Raw genomic sequence first — 18326 nt, 5'->3', positions numbered from 1 at the left:
CTTTCTGCAACTCCATTTTTCTAAGGTGTGTATGGAGTATTCTTATGTCGTGCTATACCACACTTCTTACAAAACTCTTTAAATTCCTTCTTGCAAAACTCTCCACTATTATCTGTCCTCAGCACCTTTATCTTCTTCTCTATCTGGTTTTCCACCAGAGGCTTAAATTCTTTAAACCTATCAAAGACTTTATATTTCTTATTGAGGAAATATAGCCATGTATTCCTTGAGAATTCATCTATAAATGATACATAGTACACAAAATTACCCAGTGATGGAACCGACATAGGTCCAAACACATCATTGTGCACAAGCTCTAATATTTGTTTCTCCCTCTTACCACCAGAGGGGAAACTCACCCGATTCTTCTTCCCATGTACAAAATTTTCACAGAAATCAAATTCTAGAGAGCTATTATACATACGTTCTACCATACCTTTATCATGAAGTATTCGAAGGCCCTTCTCTCCAATATGTCCAAGTCTTTGATTCCATAGCATGCTCTTTTCTCTAGAGACCACTAGATTTTCTGCTTCACTTTCAAGAACCACATAAATTTTGCACCCATCAATAATAGTGCTACCTTGCAGCTTGTATATAGTTCCAATCCGAAATCCTGACATCAATACCAGTGCTCCCCAAACCATCTTGCAGGTATCTTTCTCGAACACTATTTTTATACCTGCATCATTTAGTTTGCTTACATAGATTAGATTTCTGGCCAATACAGGAATATGAAAAACACTCGGAAGTGTTCTAATCCTTTTACCTTGCAACTTCAACTTGAATTTTCCGTGACCAACGATTCTAGCCTTCCTATAATCCCCTAAGAAGACGTCACCACCATCATATTTCTCATACTCACATAACAGAACCACTCCCTATAGGGAGTGAAGTGAAAGGATGCATCTCGCTCAATCAACCATGCCTCTTGATCTACATGTGTACTTGAGGAAGAATCCAAGTACACATCCCCACCTTCATCTAAGGTGGTTTTTGCCTCTACAGAAGGAGCATCATCAAATCCCTTAACTTTCTCAGGAGCTTTGGCTTTATAGTCCATTTTGTAGTGCCCTTCCTTTCCTCATTTCTAGCACACCTTTACAGGTTTTCTTGGAGATTTAGATCTCCCACTCAAAGACTTATTTTTGTTTCTGTTCTGGGACCATCCTCGTATAGACAAGGCATCACCATTTCGGCTCTCCATATTTTTTTGTCTCATCTCCTCCGCCAACAGGGATGAGACTATTTCATCAAACTGCAAGGCAGTTGAATTGCTACCTATTGCGAAAACCAGACTATCCCACGAATTTGGTAGAGAACACAACAAACTAATGCACTTATCTTCATCTGAAATTTTAATATCAACATATAATAACTAGCTTACCATAGTATTAAATGCATTTAGAGGCTTTGTCACCGAGTATCCATCTTTCATCCTCAGATTATACTTCTTTTTTTGTAGGAACAGTTTATTCACCAGAGACTTAGATTGGTACAAATTCCCTAACTTGTCCCACAAAGCCTTCATCGTAGATTCCCCTGATACATTCAACAATACTGAATCTGAGACACATAATCGTATTGTTCTTTTTTCCTTCCGATCTAACTTCTTCCATTCTTCATCGAACACTCCTATTGGTTTAGTACCTGGATCTACTGCGATCCACTGATCTTTATCCACTAGCAGATCCTCCATCTTGAGTTTCCACAACTCAAAACTCTGACCATTAAATTTCTTGATATCTATCTTTCCACTACTCGTCAACTTCTTTCACCACCAGAATCGATCCCACAGATCTCCCACTGAAAAGGGTCTACCACAGGCCCGAGCAAAACCCCTCAGCAACAAAGGCGTCCACTTGAAGCCAAAACAACTCTAATACCAAATGTAGTTTTTAACCCCATATAGAAATTACCTACATACAAATTCAAAGAAAAAATAAATAAATAAACAATGGCGAGAGCATAACACATAAAACAAATATACACATAAAATCGGGACTACCAGATTGATATTTCATTATATTCCTTTCGATGTTACATATATATATATATATATATATATATATACATGATGAAGCATCCATGAACCCTGGATTAGAACATAACTGTAGTTCTCTTGACTGGATCTACAAATTACCATGGACTGAAAACCACCGTGCCCAAAACCATGTGTGAAAACCATGCACAAAATCGTACGTAGGTCCCCCGACCTAATATAGGGTCCGAAAAAAAGTTCCCTGGGGCATTACCCCGGACCCCATAAATGGGGGCTACCGCCCCCCTCTAACCCCCCGGTTTAACTAGGGGGGCTAGTCATGGAAAGAATACAACACTTGGTATGAGAATAACTAGAGATAGGAAAAATCACAAACTAACATTGTGTCAGAGTTAGTACATGGAAAATGTGTTGGAAGGATTTAATATGCAGAATGCAAAACCAATTAGTACACCTTTGGCTAGCCATTTCAAACTAAGTAAAGATATATGTCCCAAGACTAAGGAAGAGATGGATTATATGTGTAAATTTACATATGCATTAGCACTTGGAAGCTTAATGTATGAAATGATCTGCACAAGGCTTGATATTGGACAGGCAGTGGAAGTTGTAAGTAGGGATGAACAATCCAGGAAAAGAGAATTATATGGTAGTGGAGTGGATTCTTAGGTATTTGAGAGGTACCACAAATCAAGCATTATGCTTTAGTGGTTCAAAAATTTCTCTAAAGGGATATCTTGATGCAGATATGACAAGTGATAGATATAACAGAAGGAGCACCATAGGGTATGTGTTTACTATAGGTGGAACAATTGTTATTTGGGTTTCAAAATTGCAAAACCTTGTTGCAATTTCAATAAAATAAGTAGAGTATGTTTCTCTACAGAGGTCAGTAAAGAAATTATTTGGCTACAATGGTTTATGGATGAATTGGGAAAGAAGCATGAGATGGGAAAGTTATATAGTGACAACCAAAGCTCCATTCATGTTGAAAAGAACTCAACATTTCATTCCAAGACTAAACATATGCAACTCAAGTACCATTTCATATGGTTAGTGTTGGAATATGGACAATTGAAGCTGGATACACACTAGCTAGAATCCTACAGATATGTTAACAAAAGTTGTAACTAGGGAGAAATTGATATTTTGTTCAATTTCAATTGGTCTTCAAGTATGATGGTGAAGGTGAGAAATAACCAAGTCCAAGTGGAGTCATTTTCCAGCAAGTGAGCAACGATGGAGTTTATATATCCAATATCCAAGTGGAAGATTGTTGGGTGTGGAGCCTGATTATCTTCCTGATTGTTCAGAGGTTTTTGCTTTAGCGTGTTGGATCCTTGATCCTAACAGGGCGACAACACCACCCGTATTATCACCTTGAAGGTGGTCCAAGGGGGGGCAATGACAATTTTATGAGACCCCACCCTAGTAGGGGTTCAAGGAAAGTGCCCCTAAAGCTAAAAATAGATGAAAAAATTCCTTGCAAAATATTGTAATTTCGTAGTCAATATGGGACATTCATTAGGCAAATGAATTGACTGTAGAAGTTATGTTAACTTAGGGTTTTTTTCCCTAAATCGAAACTCTCAGTTTAAATGAGGGAATTTTATTGTGGTTGTGTATTATTATTCTAAGCAAAAAATAGACACGAAATTGTGTGAGAGTGAAGATGAAATTACAATGGATATGTTGTAGGTTCTATCTCTTTGTTTTCTAGATAATATACAATGAAAGACTAGTTGTTTCTATGTGGACATAACCCAAATTGGGTGAACCATGTATTTCTGTGTCTATCTTGTTTTATATGTTTCTTTTTTTATGTTTCTACAATATTTTTATGTGTTTCATTGCTTTGTTAATTAATTTCTAACAAATATATGGAGAGGCCAAATTGAAAAATAATAATCCATTTGTTCTCCCACACTTCTATTGGTCTAGTCATAAAATATCCTGACACTTACATGTTTTAGTTTTCTATAGTATGCAAGATTTATGATTACACAACTAACGAGCATAACCTCAAATCATTGCCTTCCACTCTTAAGGATGCACCCCTTTGATGGTTCATGAGGCTAGAAGGGGACTGCATCAACTCATGGGAGAAAATGTAGCATTCTTTAAAAACAAGTACTAGGATTATTTTATTAAATGGACACCATAGAAAAGATATTCAAGACAACTCAAGGATTAGATGAATCTCTGGAGGATTTTGAGGAATGATTTCAGTTGAGATACAAAAGAGCACACAACTACACCCTAGATCTTGATTCCTTAAAGTTGGTCCTACTATGAGGATTCAAGGAAGAATTGATGGATACATTCAACCTAGTATCCACCGGAGACATATATCATCACACTTATGATTATATAAAAAAATATATTAAAAAATCACTCAAGGGTTGCTGAAAAAGCGATAGAGAAAAAAAGTCCATTATGTCCCTCTTCCTCCTCCTTGATTACTAAAAATGATATAAGATATATGCTAGAGGATATGAAGACTGAAATATTACATACATTTTCCATACGCATGGAGACACTATAGATTAAGAGAAAGTAGGAGGAAGTAAACAAGGAATTATCCATATTTTTCCCTCAATACACAAAAGGGAATCCTTGGAATGAATGCCCTTTAAATGTCATAAAAATATGTTTTGTATGTGAAGAAAATAATTCAATTGATAAGTTTCCAACTTTTCCAGGTATAAAACTTATATAACAAGGAGCATAAGGGAGTATGGAGTAGTTATGATTTGTTAACCAAAATAGGTTGCAAGCCCCTCGACAATTTCAACAAGGCATGAACTTTCCCTCTCCTTTCAATGTGAATTACAATGTTCATTATCAACCTTGGTATCCTCCTAACCATTCACCCTAGCTTATGCCCACTCCTTGGCCATATCATCCTCAAAATATTACTCCTCCCTTTCAGCCATACCCTACTCAACATCCTCAATGGGGTATTCCATCACCAGATGGATGCCTCAGGTGGCCCAACAACCAACCCCAATGCCTCATCCTTAATAATCTCAAGAACCCAAAAACATTCCTCCAAAGCAACTACAAATTTGTGCCAAATGAAATCCAAAGCCTAACAACAAGTAGACTCAACTAGTATACAACAAAGAAACCACTTACCAAACCTATGATGTAGAAATACAGGACATCAACCTTAGGTTTAGGAACATTATTCTAGATGTTCATCTACCTCATCCAAAAGATAATATTGAGGAAAAGAAGGAAGAACGTGTACCTCAAGTCACTCAAACAAAACCTCTCATTCTTGAAAGGTCGAAAACCTACAAATCACACACCCAAGAAGAAGTTGAACTTATAGGAGAACTGAAAAATATAGGTTAAGGTCCCTCTTCTATAAGCTATCTAGGATTTTCCTATTTACAAAAAATTAATTATGGAATAATGTATTAGAATTATTGGGAGGAAGAAGAAGGATTCCCCCGCTATTAATTTCATAGTGAAGCAAGTTGATCTTATTCTAGGGATAGCAATCATCCCAAAGTACCTACATCCTAAGAGCCAAATAGCAAATGTTCACATTAATGAAATTGCAGTTCCAAACACTCTCATTGATATTGGAGCTACAATAAACATCATGAACAAGGAAACCATGCTCAAAATTAACCTCCAAGGATCTCTATGGAATACTTCTACTATGCTACAACTTGCTCATAGATCCATAATACAAATTGAAGGTATCGTAGAGGATGTAATGGTATTCATTGATTCCTAGGAGTATCCCACCAATTTCCATATCCTTCAACCCAAGTCCAAGTTCAATGGTCACCCACTCACCTTAGGAAGACCCTCGTGGTGCTGGAAATATGACAACAAATGGGGAATCCTTGGTATGAAGTCCCAATTAGACCTCACACTATTTGGAGTAGGAGTGCCATCTGAATAACAAGCCTGGCCACCATTATTCTTACAGATTTTACTTGGATACAATTATCAACATAAGACATTATTCAAGCGACCTTTGAAAATGGAAAGTGAGTTGACACTATGAGGCATATAATTGCAATGTACATAATGTTCTTCCATAAATAGAGAAGAGTGAGCCTCTAGAAGAAAAGTAATAGTACTATCCTAAAAGAGACACATAAGATCATAGAAATAATCATTGGTTAACCTGTAAATTAGTTCACAAGATAAAAATGGTCATAAAAGCAAGCAACAACACACATTCAACAAGATGCATACCAAAGCCAACAAAATAGTGCATTTTCATTAGTATGTGTAAACATAAACATACACCATAAAGAATGAAAGAATAGTCTTACAGTAATTCACGACATATGCATGAAAGTACACCTGCTCTATGAGCTTCATATTTCAAGTGGAAATCCTAAGATACACAATTACAATGCTACAACACTATCCCTAACAGTGGAACCTTAAGTCACCACTTTCTGCTCCAAAGAATGATCGTATCTCCTATGACAAGGTTGAGAAGCAAAGGTGAATATTATTTTTTCTTGAGCTATGAGGGTGTATTATAAAAAATGAGGTGACTCTCCACCTCCTTTGTGACTCTTGACCTTCCCTTATGACTCTTGAGCTCCCATGTGACTTTTGAATTCCCATGTGACTTTTGAGCTTATACATTACTTTAGAACTTTCTAGTGACTTTTCACATTCCATGTGGAACCCTTGGGTTTCCACACATTTTAAATTTTCTCATTTTCTTGGAAATACAATATTACATTCCACAAATTATGGAAAAATACACTGACACATATGACTTTTGTGGTGACACTTTGAGAAGCCATGACTTGGCGACGGTGACATAAGACTTGATTTCATCAATGCCAAGCTCTTATATTTACTTCTATGACTTCAACTTCTCCGTGATGGATATTTCCTTGTACTTCATATTCACCCTACAAAGGGTCTAGATGAGTGTTGAAACCTTCCAAATGAACATGAGTTGTCATCTCTTTGTCTTGGTCCAAGGCTCCTTTAATATTGCATGATAACATCTCCGTGTCTATTCTCGACAAGTGTCCTCCTTGTGACCTCTCCTTACCTACCCTTTGACATAATATTTTCATGGTACAATGATATCACTTGCAAATTAATTCACACATGACAAGACAACATTAGTCCCATAATCAACTATTTTATATGTGCTTTCTCATACAATATACTGACTGTGATGGCATAATGGGAAATGGTTTTGAGAGAGATAAACTAGGAGTTGTGCAATTGAGCTCAGTAGTGAACAAAGGATGACCATGTTGTCCAATCAAATTTTCAAATGTGCAATAAGGAGAGGCTCTTCGAGGTTTTATGCAACAGGCAAGTCAAGGAGACAATGGTGATGAGCTTGCTAACTGGAGATGTGTAGTGCTTAAGGAAGAGGAGGTAGGGATTGTGAATTTGAGCTTCACAGGGACTGAGGGGTGACCTCATTTTCCACTAGAAGTGCATAATTCATAATGAAGGTAGGGCTGATCAAGGCATTGCTCATTGGACAAGTTCAAGAGACAAGAGTGACATGCTTGGGCACTTTGATTGCACAGTGCACAGGTGATGAGGGAAAGGACCCAAAGATTGTGCAATTGAGCATGGGAAGGTTCCAATAATGACCTAAATATCCACCAGAAGGGAACAATGTGCAACAGTAGGAAAATTTATTAAGAAATGCACATTGAGAAAGTGTATTTAGAAAAATGGAGTGATTGAACTTTGGGATTGCACAATGCATAGTTGAGGGAGGTTGTCCTGTATGATTGAACAATGTGTAGTTCTAGGAGGTAAGACTTATCATTGTGCATTAGTAATGGGAAGTGAAAAGTTGGAGGAGGTTGAGGGGCCAGTTATGAATTGCACAAGTTGAGAGGACCAAGAAAATTCCAAAATTGACTAAATGTGGGATTAATGGAGCAAGAGAGCCAGAGTAAGAGCATAGAACAAGTCCTAAACATGATTCACATTCATATAAAATAAAACAAATAACCAAGACATGTAGTGTACCTAACATTAACATGTATATAATGAAATGACAATAAAGTGACACTTATCTCCAAGTGCCACACTTAAGCTATACTTTTACGACACAAGTGTCAATTGCAATCAAAATGTGTGTTATGCCATAAGAATGTGTCAAGCACATGTCCTAATGATAACTAGAATCAATTAGTGCAAGAGAGTGTGTTGGAGCTTCCTCTAGGAGGTGCTCCATGGTGCTATTAAGATGTGTGAAAACAAGTGAATGCAACACATCCAAGAATGAAAGTACGCAAAAGAAACATTTGTAAAAGACAGTGCAAGAAAAAATAACACATGTAAGAGCAAAAGAAAAACATGCGAAAGAAATAGCAACAATTGAGTAGCTCACCCAAATGATAGGGAATTTTCAACCATGGGTGAGAAAATGATCCTTATACTCCAATAGTGCACAAAGTTCAAAACTGAAAGATGAACATAAGGATGAACTCTGAGCTAGACACTTTATACAGGGAGAGTGGACACACAATTAGAGTTAACATTGGTGAGCACGCTTAGTGCATGTCAGGAAACGTGGAGCCAAATGTACACTCTCACTGTTGACAAAGAGTATGAAATCACTATATGCAAAGGATTCCCTCACACTATCTTTATCCATAGGGATTGCATAGTCTCTTTATCCAAGGAATGCGCAAGATTGTCATGAAGAATTGTGCAAGCACTATCCATAAAATTTGTGCACCTCTGTCACTAGGGACTGTGTATTCACTCTCATTAGGCATTGTGTAGTCACTGTCATTAGGCATTGTGCTGTTCTTAACTTGTAGGATACACATTGATGGTTAGGCTTTCTCATAAGAGGTTTTCTATACACGCATGGCAAGATAAGCATGTAAATTCAGGTCACTTCGACACTTATAATTATTTAAAAAATATTTTAACACTCGAGAAACATGACTAAGCATGACATGATTATAAGGAGGCTCCATGACAACACTTGGTTATCCACTATTGATCCATACATCATCTGTAGGGACAGGAACACCAATGGGAAATCAAGAAAACAACTTGTATTATACCCACTAGCTCAACCACTTGGTTATGATGACTTTCCAAAATGTGTAGAAAAATAATAAGAATAAAAGGACTCTTCACCCTCATCATCCTACCTCCTATTGACATTAGAAACCACCATTAATAGTAGGAAAATCAATGAAGATAATATGATTGATAAATTTCTACAAAACCAATACCCAACTACCATGAATATTGATGGCTTAAAAGAAGATTCAAATATAGGGTAGCTTGGATATTCTTAAGAAAATTCATGGGTACATTTGATAATTGTTGGTTGTGAAAATAATAATATAAATCCATAGAGATCAACCCCTCTAAAACTATAAAAATCAACCCCTTTCTCTCATTTGATCATGAGTACCAATTGCTCATTGTCTTGCGACAACATGTCAATGAATTTTCATGGGACTATAAAGAGATGAAGGGAGTCCATCATTCTGTATGCACTCACCATATATATCAAGGATGATCATAAACATGTTCACTAGCCACAAAGGTGAATGAACCATGCATTAAAAGACATTCTGAAATATGAATTACATAAATTGTTCTATGTAGGATACATCTATCTAGCCTTGAATAGTGAATTGATGTCTACCCTAGTCATTGTCCCTAAGAAGAATGGAACATGAACAATCCGTGTTGATTATAGAGAACTCAATAAAGCCAATATACAGGATCATTTTCCCTTGCCCTTTATTGATCAAGTTCTTGATGTCCTTGCACTAAAAATGTATGTCTCCTTTTTGGTTGGGTTATGTGGGTTAAACCAAATCTAGATCAGCCATGAACATTAGGATAATATTCACATGTCCATGGGGAACCTTTTCTTACAAATTTCTCCCATTTGGTCTATGCAATGCCCCTGCCACCTTTTAGATGGTTTTGATGAGTATATTCTCTGCCCTTGTGCATGATTTAATTTAAATCTACATGGATGATTTTACACCCTACGAGAATGATTTCCAAGAGGCTCTCTCAAACTTATGCAAAGTATTATAGAGGTGTAAAGAAATGAACCTTTCCTTGAGTCACAAGAAATGTTTGTTTCTGATGAATGAATGGATTTTCTTATGGCACTTTCTTTCTTCGAAAGGAATCCAAGTGAACCCTACCAAAATATACATCATCAAAAAAATTACTGTTCCTAAAAAAAACATATGTTAGAAGTTTTCTAAGCGTTGTTGGATATTGTGACAAATTCATCAAATAATTCAGGAAAATTGCTTCCTCTTTATTTTTATTACTAGAAAACTATGTTGAGATTTTTTGGACAAATTTATGTCAAAATAGTTTGAGGAAATTAAAGAAAAACTAATGACAAAACTTTTCCTTAGAGGTATGAACTAGACATTTCCCTCCCAAATCCATATAAATGCATCAAAAAAGGAAATCGGGGTAGCTCTGGGACAACTCGAAGTTAAAATCCCCTATGCAATTTGTTTTAATAGAAAAAAAATATCCAGAGCTAAGCTTAACTACATAATAACTATAAAAGAATTTATTGTCAATGCACATGCTTTAAACAAATTCAGAAATTACATCACTGGTTATCAAGTCGCCATGCACACTGACCATACATCAGTTAAATACTTACTAAATAAACCATATGTGAATGCTTGCATAATTAGGTGGTTATTACTATTGAAGAAATTTGATTTGATTATTGTTGAGAAACCTAGGAGGAACATATACTAACCCTACCTTCATATGGAAAAGTGGTAGATGATCAACTCCCTTATGAGCATCTCTTTTCCATATCACTCTTATCTACATGGTTCGCTGAGATAACCAACTTTATAGATACTAGCCAGTTTCCTCCTCACTATCTTTGGATGAGAAAAGAAATATTGTCAAAAAGAGTGCCTCTTACACTTCGATTGGCGGAAACCCCTTCAAGTTAGGGCTTGATCAGATTCTAATAAGATGTGTGAAGGAGGACCAATTTTATGGCATCCTCTTATCTTTTCATGATATACCCTATGGAGGCCATTAAAGGATTATATTTCTCTATAACCTTAGGTGTATTTTGAAACATTTGATAAGTGGTGCATGGACTTCATTGGTCCCATTGATCTCCCATCTTAGCAGAATAAGTAAATCACTATTTTCACAAGCTACCTGACCAAGTGGGTTGAAGTAAAGGTTGTAAAAGTAGCAACAAAACATAAAGTATATAAGTTTCTAATATAAAACATCCTCGACAAGTCTGGTTTTCCAAGAGAATTAGTGATATACCAAGGATTCTAGTTCACCTCCAATATGATCAAGGGAATAATGAAGTAACACCACATTTGACACCATATGTCTACTCGATATCACCCTCAAGAAAATGTATAAGTGGAGGTTACTAATTGATCATTAGAAAGAAATCTAACCAAGGTGATTGCCAATAAAAAAAGGATTGGTCAGAGAGACTTGTTGAGACTACCTAGGCCTACAACATCACCTAGAAGACCACTACTAGATTCTCCCCTATGAGCTATTCTACTATAAGAAAGATTTTTTGTCAATTAAATTTGAATATAACACTTTAAGGATGGTAGCCAAGCTTGATATTGATCTAATTGAAGAACAAGATGAAATATTGCAGCAATTGTATGCACTAGATGAATATGGAATGCAGATTATAATACACATTGAAGTAGTCCAACTATAGAAAAAAGTTTGGCATGACAAACACATCAAAATCAAAACCTTCTAGGAGGGTGACTGGGCCCTCTTATATGACTCTAGGTTTAAATATTTCAAGAGTAAGGTCATAACTAGATGACTAGGGCCTTATTTGGTTGAAAAGTGTTATGACAATGGCTCAGTCAGAATTAGGACTATTAATGAGGAACAAGTGCCATTACTGGTAAATATATATCAATTAAAAGTCGGAAAGAAGACCCTCTCCAAGGATTAGTTTACAAATTCAAGAAGAAAGGAATTGAATCTTATTAAGAGCATCAAGGCTCCCAATCTATTCATTCTTTAATCAACAAAGAAAAAGTAGAGAGAGAGAGAGGGTTGAGTTTACAAATTCAAGAAGAAAGGGACTGAATCTTATTAAGAGCATCAAGGCTCCCAATCTATTCATTCCTTTAGAGAGAGAGAGAGAGAGAGAGAGATAACCTCAAGTGAAAACCTCTTTGAGGCACTTGAGATACTTGAGATAGACCGACTAGTTAAAAACCTCCATGAGGTATCTTGTAAGTATGAAAAGGAGAAAAGAGAAAAAATAAATAAATAGCCCCAGGTGAAAACCTCTTCCAAGGAACTTGGGAAGATCCAATGGATAAAAACAAACCTCTATGGGGCAGCTAGAAGACCTTAAAAAAGGGAAAAAATAAAAAAGAGAGAAAAAAAGAAGAAACAAAAACAAATGCTTTTATCTCACCTTAATTTGTGTGTAGGTACTACAAGAAAGGAACAACATAGAAATTTAATCTACATATTCAGCCCAAGACATCAAATCCAACACTCCAAGTGGGCTTAGATCATTCCTCCTGCAATATTTTCCACTTATTTTCATAATCCACCATATCAAAACCCCATCATTAGTTCTTTACCTTACAATTTCTTCAGCCTCCCTAAATTACTATAGGAAAGTCTTGTAATTCTACAAGATAACCCAAATTCAAGAAAAAACTACAGGTCGAATGATTTCCTTACATATAAGCTAGAGATGACCACCAAAGACATCCTAACATCCATCTCCTCCATCACCATGCATCAAGTGCTAAATTCTCCTCCATTATTTGTCATTTCCAACTCTACAATAGCTCAATTACTCGTCTTTTCCGCCATTGTCACAATAAAACCTTCTCTATCAACACCATTATCTCCTCCATGAATTATCAATTCCTTGTGTGATTTTAGAAAGGAATTTTGGTGAGAATTAGGGACCTATATGACTGCTACAGGAGACTACACAGTCTTGTAGCAACCTGTAGAGATCCTACAAGCTCAATCTGCAAAGAACAAAAAACACTCCTAAAGAAAACCGCAACCTCCAAAAATAATATCAATAGGTCTAGTAGCATCAATGCAACCACTAGGTCTAGTTTAAAAAAAATAACACTAAGGAGCTACAAGATTTCATGTACATTGCTAAACGATTATTTTTGGACTAGTAGCACCATACAAACACCTGCATATACATAGAAACAACCTCCATTTTCATGAAAATGTAACACATCAGGTATGGAAACCATATCTAACTCACTTTATGAATTCATTTGAGCATAAAAAAAATATTATTTGTGCAAAAGGAGTAGGTTTTATAGCCAGATAAACTAGAAAAACACTCAGACAAATTTTAAGACATACTCCACTTTGTCTAAAATTTCATCCCATATGTGAGAGGATGGATATGATCTTGACTGGATAACTATATGTTTCTTCATCCATATCAATTCTTTGAGAGTGGAAAAAGTGGAGGAATCAACTCAAAAGACCATTTTTACCGGCAGGACATAGTTTGGCAAACTGGGGTTTGGAAGCTTCTAGGATAATTTTGAGGCATTAAATGACGTGTTTTGGCAGTAAAAATTTATTTCTTTAGCATAGACATTTTTTTCCATATTTTACACATAGATACTTTTCCAATAGTGCAAGAATCATCTCAAGTAGAGTTTGTATACAAAAGTTATGCCACTCAAAAGTTGACCTTCCTATTTTCACCACCATAATTTGAGATGATGCCACTTTATCCCCCGTAACTCATGGAATAGGGGCTAGACACTTGATTATGAAGAAGACTCTAGAAGAATCTATTTTGTAACTCTGGTAAAGAGTTGAGGTTTTCAAACCTATCCACTAGTAGGCTATCAGGTTGTGTTATTACTAGGCCACTAGGAGGAATAAGGGTTCCATTCTTTTTGACTTCATTTGTACAATAGATAACAAAAAATAGTTGAGAGGATAGTAGATATATCACATAGTATCTGTGCATTGTAGTATTCCATAGACCACATGCCATACCTTTTTGTACTCACAACCATTTCCTATTCAGATAAAGAGAGCAGAGCAACCTCACCTTCCAGTTGGGTTTTCTCGCGAAAGGGTTTCCCAAGTTATATCTTGTGTCAAATTGTGGTTTGCCAGTTTTTATCTCATTTTTCTCTATTTTCTGCATGATTTTAATTTTCATGCATATGTAATTAACAATAATCTAAAGAGAAATAAAATCATAATAGTGTATATTTTAAATTTATAAATATTATTTTATTAGATATGTTATGATGAATTGTCCAGTGGAATATCTACGATAGTTTACGAATAAAAATGAGACAAATCTAGTGGTCATTTGAAAAGGTTAATCTTTATGGAAAATAAAAGTGACGTATGAGCCAAGAAGATCGATAAGTGGTATGTGGGACTAGTTCAAGTAATGTCTATTGAGCTCTTTTCCATTCACTACTTGGGATCACTTCCACTTAAGTCAGATATCAACTTAGAGTTCACCACCTATTCCCACTCCAACATCTTATGAAAATATTTCCCTCGCTACAAAAAACCACTACAAGATATCGGGTCTAGAATTTCATAGCTACAAGAGAAAATTGTAAGCAGCAAGGAATTGTTGAAAACGCTCACAAGGGCCTTCAGTAAGACTACAGAGGATAATTTCAATCCAATAACCATAATTATAAGCTATTTCCCTAATTTTCATTCACATTTTCCATTGATCTTGCTACTTAAATTGTTGAAATTACCAATCATTATATTTTTGTGTAAACAAAAGGGTGAATTAACAAAGGAATAATCAATATTTTCACCTCTCTATTTTTCATGCCTCTCAACATATTAGATAATATAAATTAGATAAATCAGTTGTTATTTTTGAATCTAATTGGAGGGTTGTGCATTTCTTTCGTGGAATAATCCCTTGCTGCCACAGGAAACCCCGATTCCTATAACAACATATTTTCCCTTGCCTAAACCTGTGAAAACAACTAATATTCCCCTATAGGAATTTCCATACACCATGGGAGGGGGATTCAACCAAAGATAAACAACTAATACCACCAATATTCATCATAATCCTGAGTACATGGCCATATTAGAAAGTTGTGAATGGATGGTCTTCCTTGAAAGGCTCACACGATATGATCATGAAGTTTCCTTGGAGTTTTCCTCGAACTTACAACACCCTGAGGGCCCGAGACTAGTCACTATAGTCAAATGGATGGTAATATATGTTTATGAAGACCCAATAAATAGGTTCACTACCTTCCAATGGAGGTGTTAGCACCTAAATCTGCCTTAGGCTGAAAGAAGACAAAATTCAGGGTAACCACAAACCACGCTCAGTCTGGTAGCTAGCCCTACCAGAATAGGAGAGGGCTCTCTCCGAGTCACGCTCAGCGAATAAGTAAACGGAATGGTCTGAGATGACTAACAATGAAATATTGATCTTAGGCTAGTAAGTAAATATGGATACAAGAAGCAATTTTTTATGAATGACTGAGTTTCTGGGATGGTGTGGGACCAAGGGACAGCAATGAGCAGAGAATTTAATACAAAGGCATAGATTACATCGTGAGGCAAGACAGGCGGAAACTATAGAAATTTAGTTTGAAATAACGTGGAATGGAGTAATTTCTTAGGAGGGTGAAAAGGGCATAAGTACATGAATCCTTTTCAACAGAAGAAGAACACTGAACATGAAATTTTCCCACAGGCAGAGAAATAAAAATGAATTCTACCTTATCTAACTTAGAAAATTTCACTGGAAATGAATATGAAATGAACTTTGAAACATTACGAAATACATATGAAACATAAGAGACACATTTTCTACACTCACAACCACATGAACATGAAACAGAGCCGCTGCCTTTCATTAATCCTCTGTCAAAATATACAATGAAGAACTGAGTTTCTCTCCCACAGTCTCCCAGAAATTACAAGCCAACCCACCCTTTGCAAATAGTTTCAATACAATATATAGAATTTTCCATGAAGATATAGAACACCCAAGGGTTGGGGAGTTACTCAAATCATTAGAAAATGGAGGTGGAAATCCAACCATTAGCTACAGGTGTAGCGTTACAAACATGACAAATGGCTCGGGTGATTGTTTGCCTTCCTTTGCCACTTGGATAGAAGCCAATCTGGAGTGAAAATACTTTAAATGTCACCTCAGTTGCTGAAAAAGTGAAATGTAGATGAGTGGGCCCACTTGGAGAAGTCGCGAATCGAAATTTCGCGAAACAGAGGTGAAATTGGCCTTTTTCCATATATGCATCGTGCCACTTTGGATCCTATTTTGAGGCACTTGTAGGAGTCCAAAATGTGCCCACGTGTGCTTGTTGGAAATCCTGGCCTGTCTACTTTCCAACCCAAGTGGAATTTCTGAATTTGGTGCCCATTTTCCCCTCCAAATCTTCATTCTCCCAAGACTACTTCCTGTGTGTCAAAATAGGGGCAGAGAGGTCATTTTTTGAGTGTTTTTGACCTCCTGGGGACTCAAAACTTGCCCAAAATTCTTGTCCAAGAACCAGCAGTCATGTTTTTGCATGATGAATCCTAAAATTCAAACCATTTGTGATTTGGAGCTCCCAATCCTACAGGGAGAAAAAACATGTGTTGTGACCAAAAATTTGCCACGTGACTAAAATTGCCCCAAATTCCTTGAAATTTGGGCTGGAGATCCTCTATGAGGTGCTATGTTGGGCCAAAGAAGCTTTGGTCAATATCTGAAGTCGATTGAGCTCCCTTTGCCTCTTTTGCTTCTTGATTGCCTTCCTCAATTTAGCCTTCAAATTCCTAATTCGGGCCTTGCATAATTTGTTTCGCGCCATGTAGTGGAAAGCCATGTGTCTCAGCAATGCATGGTCCTTGTCAGCCTTGTCCAGTAGCCTATCCAAGTGCATGTTAACTCTCTCGAGATTGGCCTCCCGATCCTCATTAATCTCTTGCGCCAATGACATGAGCTCAAATCTTCTCCTTTGTGCAGCTTGGCGATGCTCACAAATGTTTTGTAGCACCATGATCACTTGCTGATCCTACAGCTGTTTGTTCCTCTGCTCTAGATATTTCATGTTCCACTTATCCCTCTCCAAATCAAGGGACAAGGCTTTGATCTCTGATTGCTACTCCTGGATGATCTCTTTGAGCTGTGCACTTGGCAATCTATATCTGTATCATCATCATGAAGGAGAACGAATTCGGTCTCTCGTTCACCTGAAGGCCCCTCATCATGCATTGGCTCCTTACCTCTGTCCTGTACCTGTAGTGTTGATGTCAGAAGCGAGGCCCCTTCCACCCCGGGTGGAGATAACACTCGCTTTTCTACTACAAACAAATGTCTAGCACCCCTCTGATATGTGACGAAAACCGGAACACTAGCAGTCTCATGGTTCTCATGCCGACGAGAAGGTTCACCCTCATGCTTAACCTTTGATAATACCTGTGAAGTGTTGAAGAGGTCACGGGATATGAAATCATCCCAAGTAATGCCCTACAATCCCAGCTAATGAACCACCAAAATCTTAATAAGAGCAAGTGATAAACACTGTTAAGTTGCTGCTGAGGGGTCTTGTGTTGCATGAAGTTGTTCATCCTCTCTATGTTTCTGCAAATGAGAAATGGGATGTTCACCATCCGTACCCTGGTAAAGTGCATGAGCAACCTAATGTGATATCCATATAGACGAGAGAACCTCCCCTCACAGCTGAAGTACTTCATGATCAACTTCATGAGTGGAGCATATTCATCTTTCAAATATCTAAATGGAAAGACTCTATGTGAGCTACCTCAAGCAACTGGCCTTAATGTAAGGCTCATAATGCTACCGATCAACTTTCTGTTTCTTGTGCCATGGTTCTCCAACATTTGGTATGCCGGTTGCTAATGAGACAGTTTTAGGTGTCAGTGTGAAGGTGACACCGGCCAAGGTAGAGTGATATCCATGTAGTTGAAGCATAAAAAGACGGGCCAACTCATGATGAACTTGAACATTTACCACTCTTTGACAAAACTCAAAACATGATAGATGTTGGAAACATGACATGGCAAGAGGGCAGGCCTGCAATTCAGTGAGGGTAGTGGGCTCATCCATAACATGTTTGCCACTCTTGTGATGTCTCCTGGGAGCCTGCTCTTCCGAGGATGAGTCACTTTGTGTCTCCATATCATACTCTGATGAATGTTGTGATGCCATGACTGCTGTGTGTACTGTATTTAGGCTGACCTTTGATGATGGTGTGAAGCTAGGTGCTTTTGTGATATCTGCCACCAAGGGGAATAATGAAACAAAACGGAGTATTAGGAGGGGAGTAATGTG

The sequence above is a fragment of the Pinus tabuliformis genome, chromosome X, assembly GCF_031772625.1.
Source record: "Pinus tabuliformis cultivar Carrire ecotype Pingquan chromosome X, CPIR1, whole genome shotgun sequence".
Lineage (NCBI taxonomy): Eukaryota > Viridiplantae > Streptophyta > Pinopsida > Pinales > Pinaceae > Pinus > Pinus tabuliformis.
Note: the sequence above shows the minus strand (reverse complement) of the source record.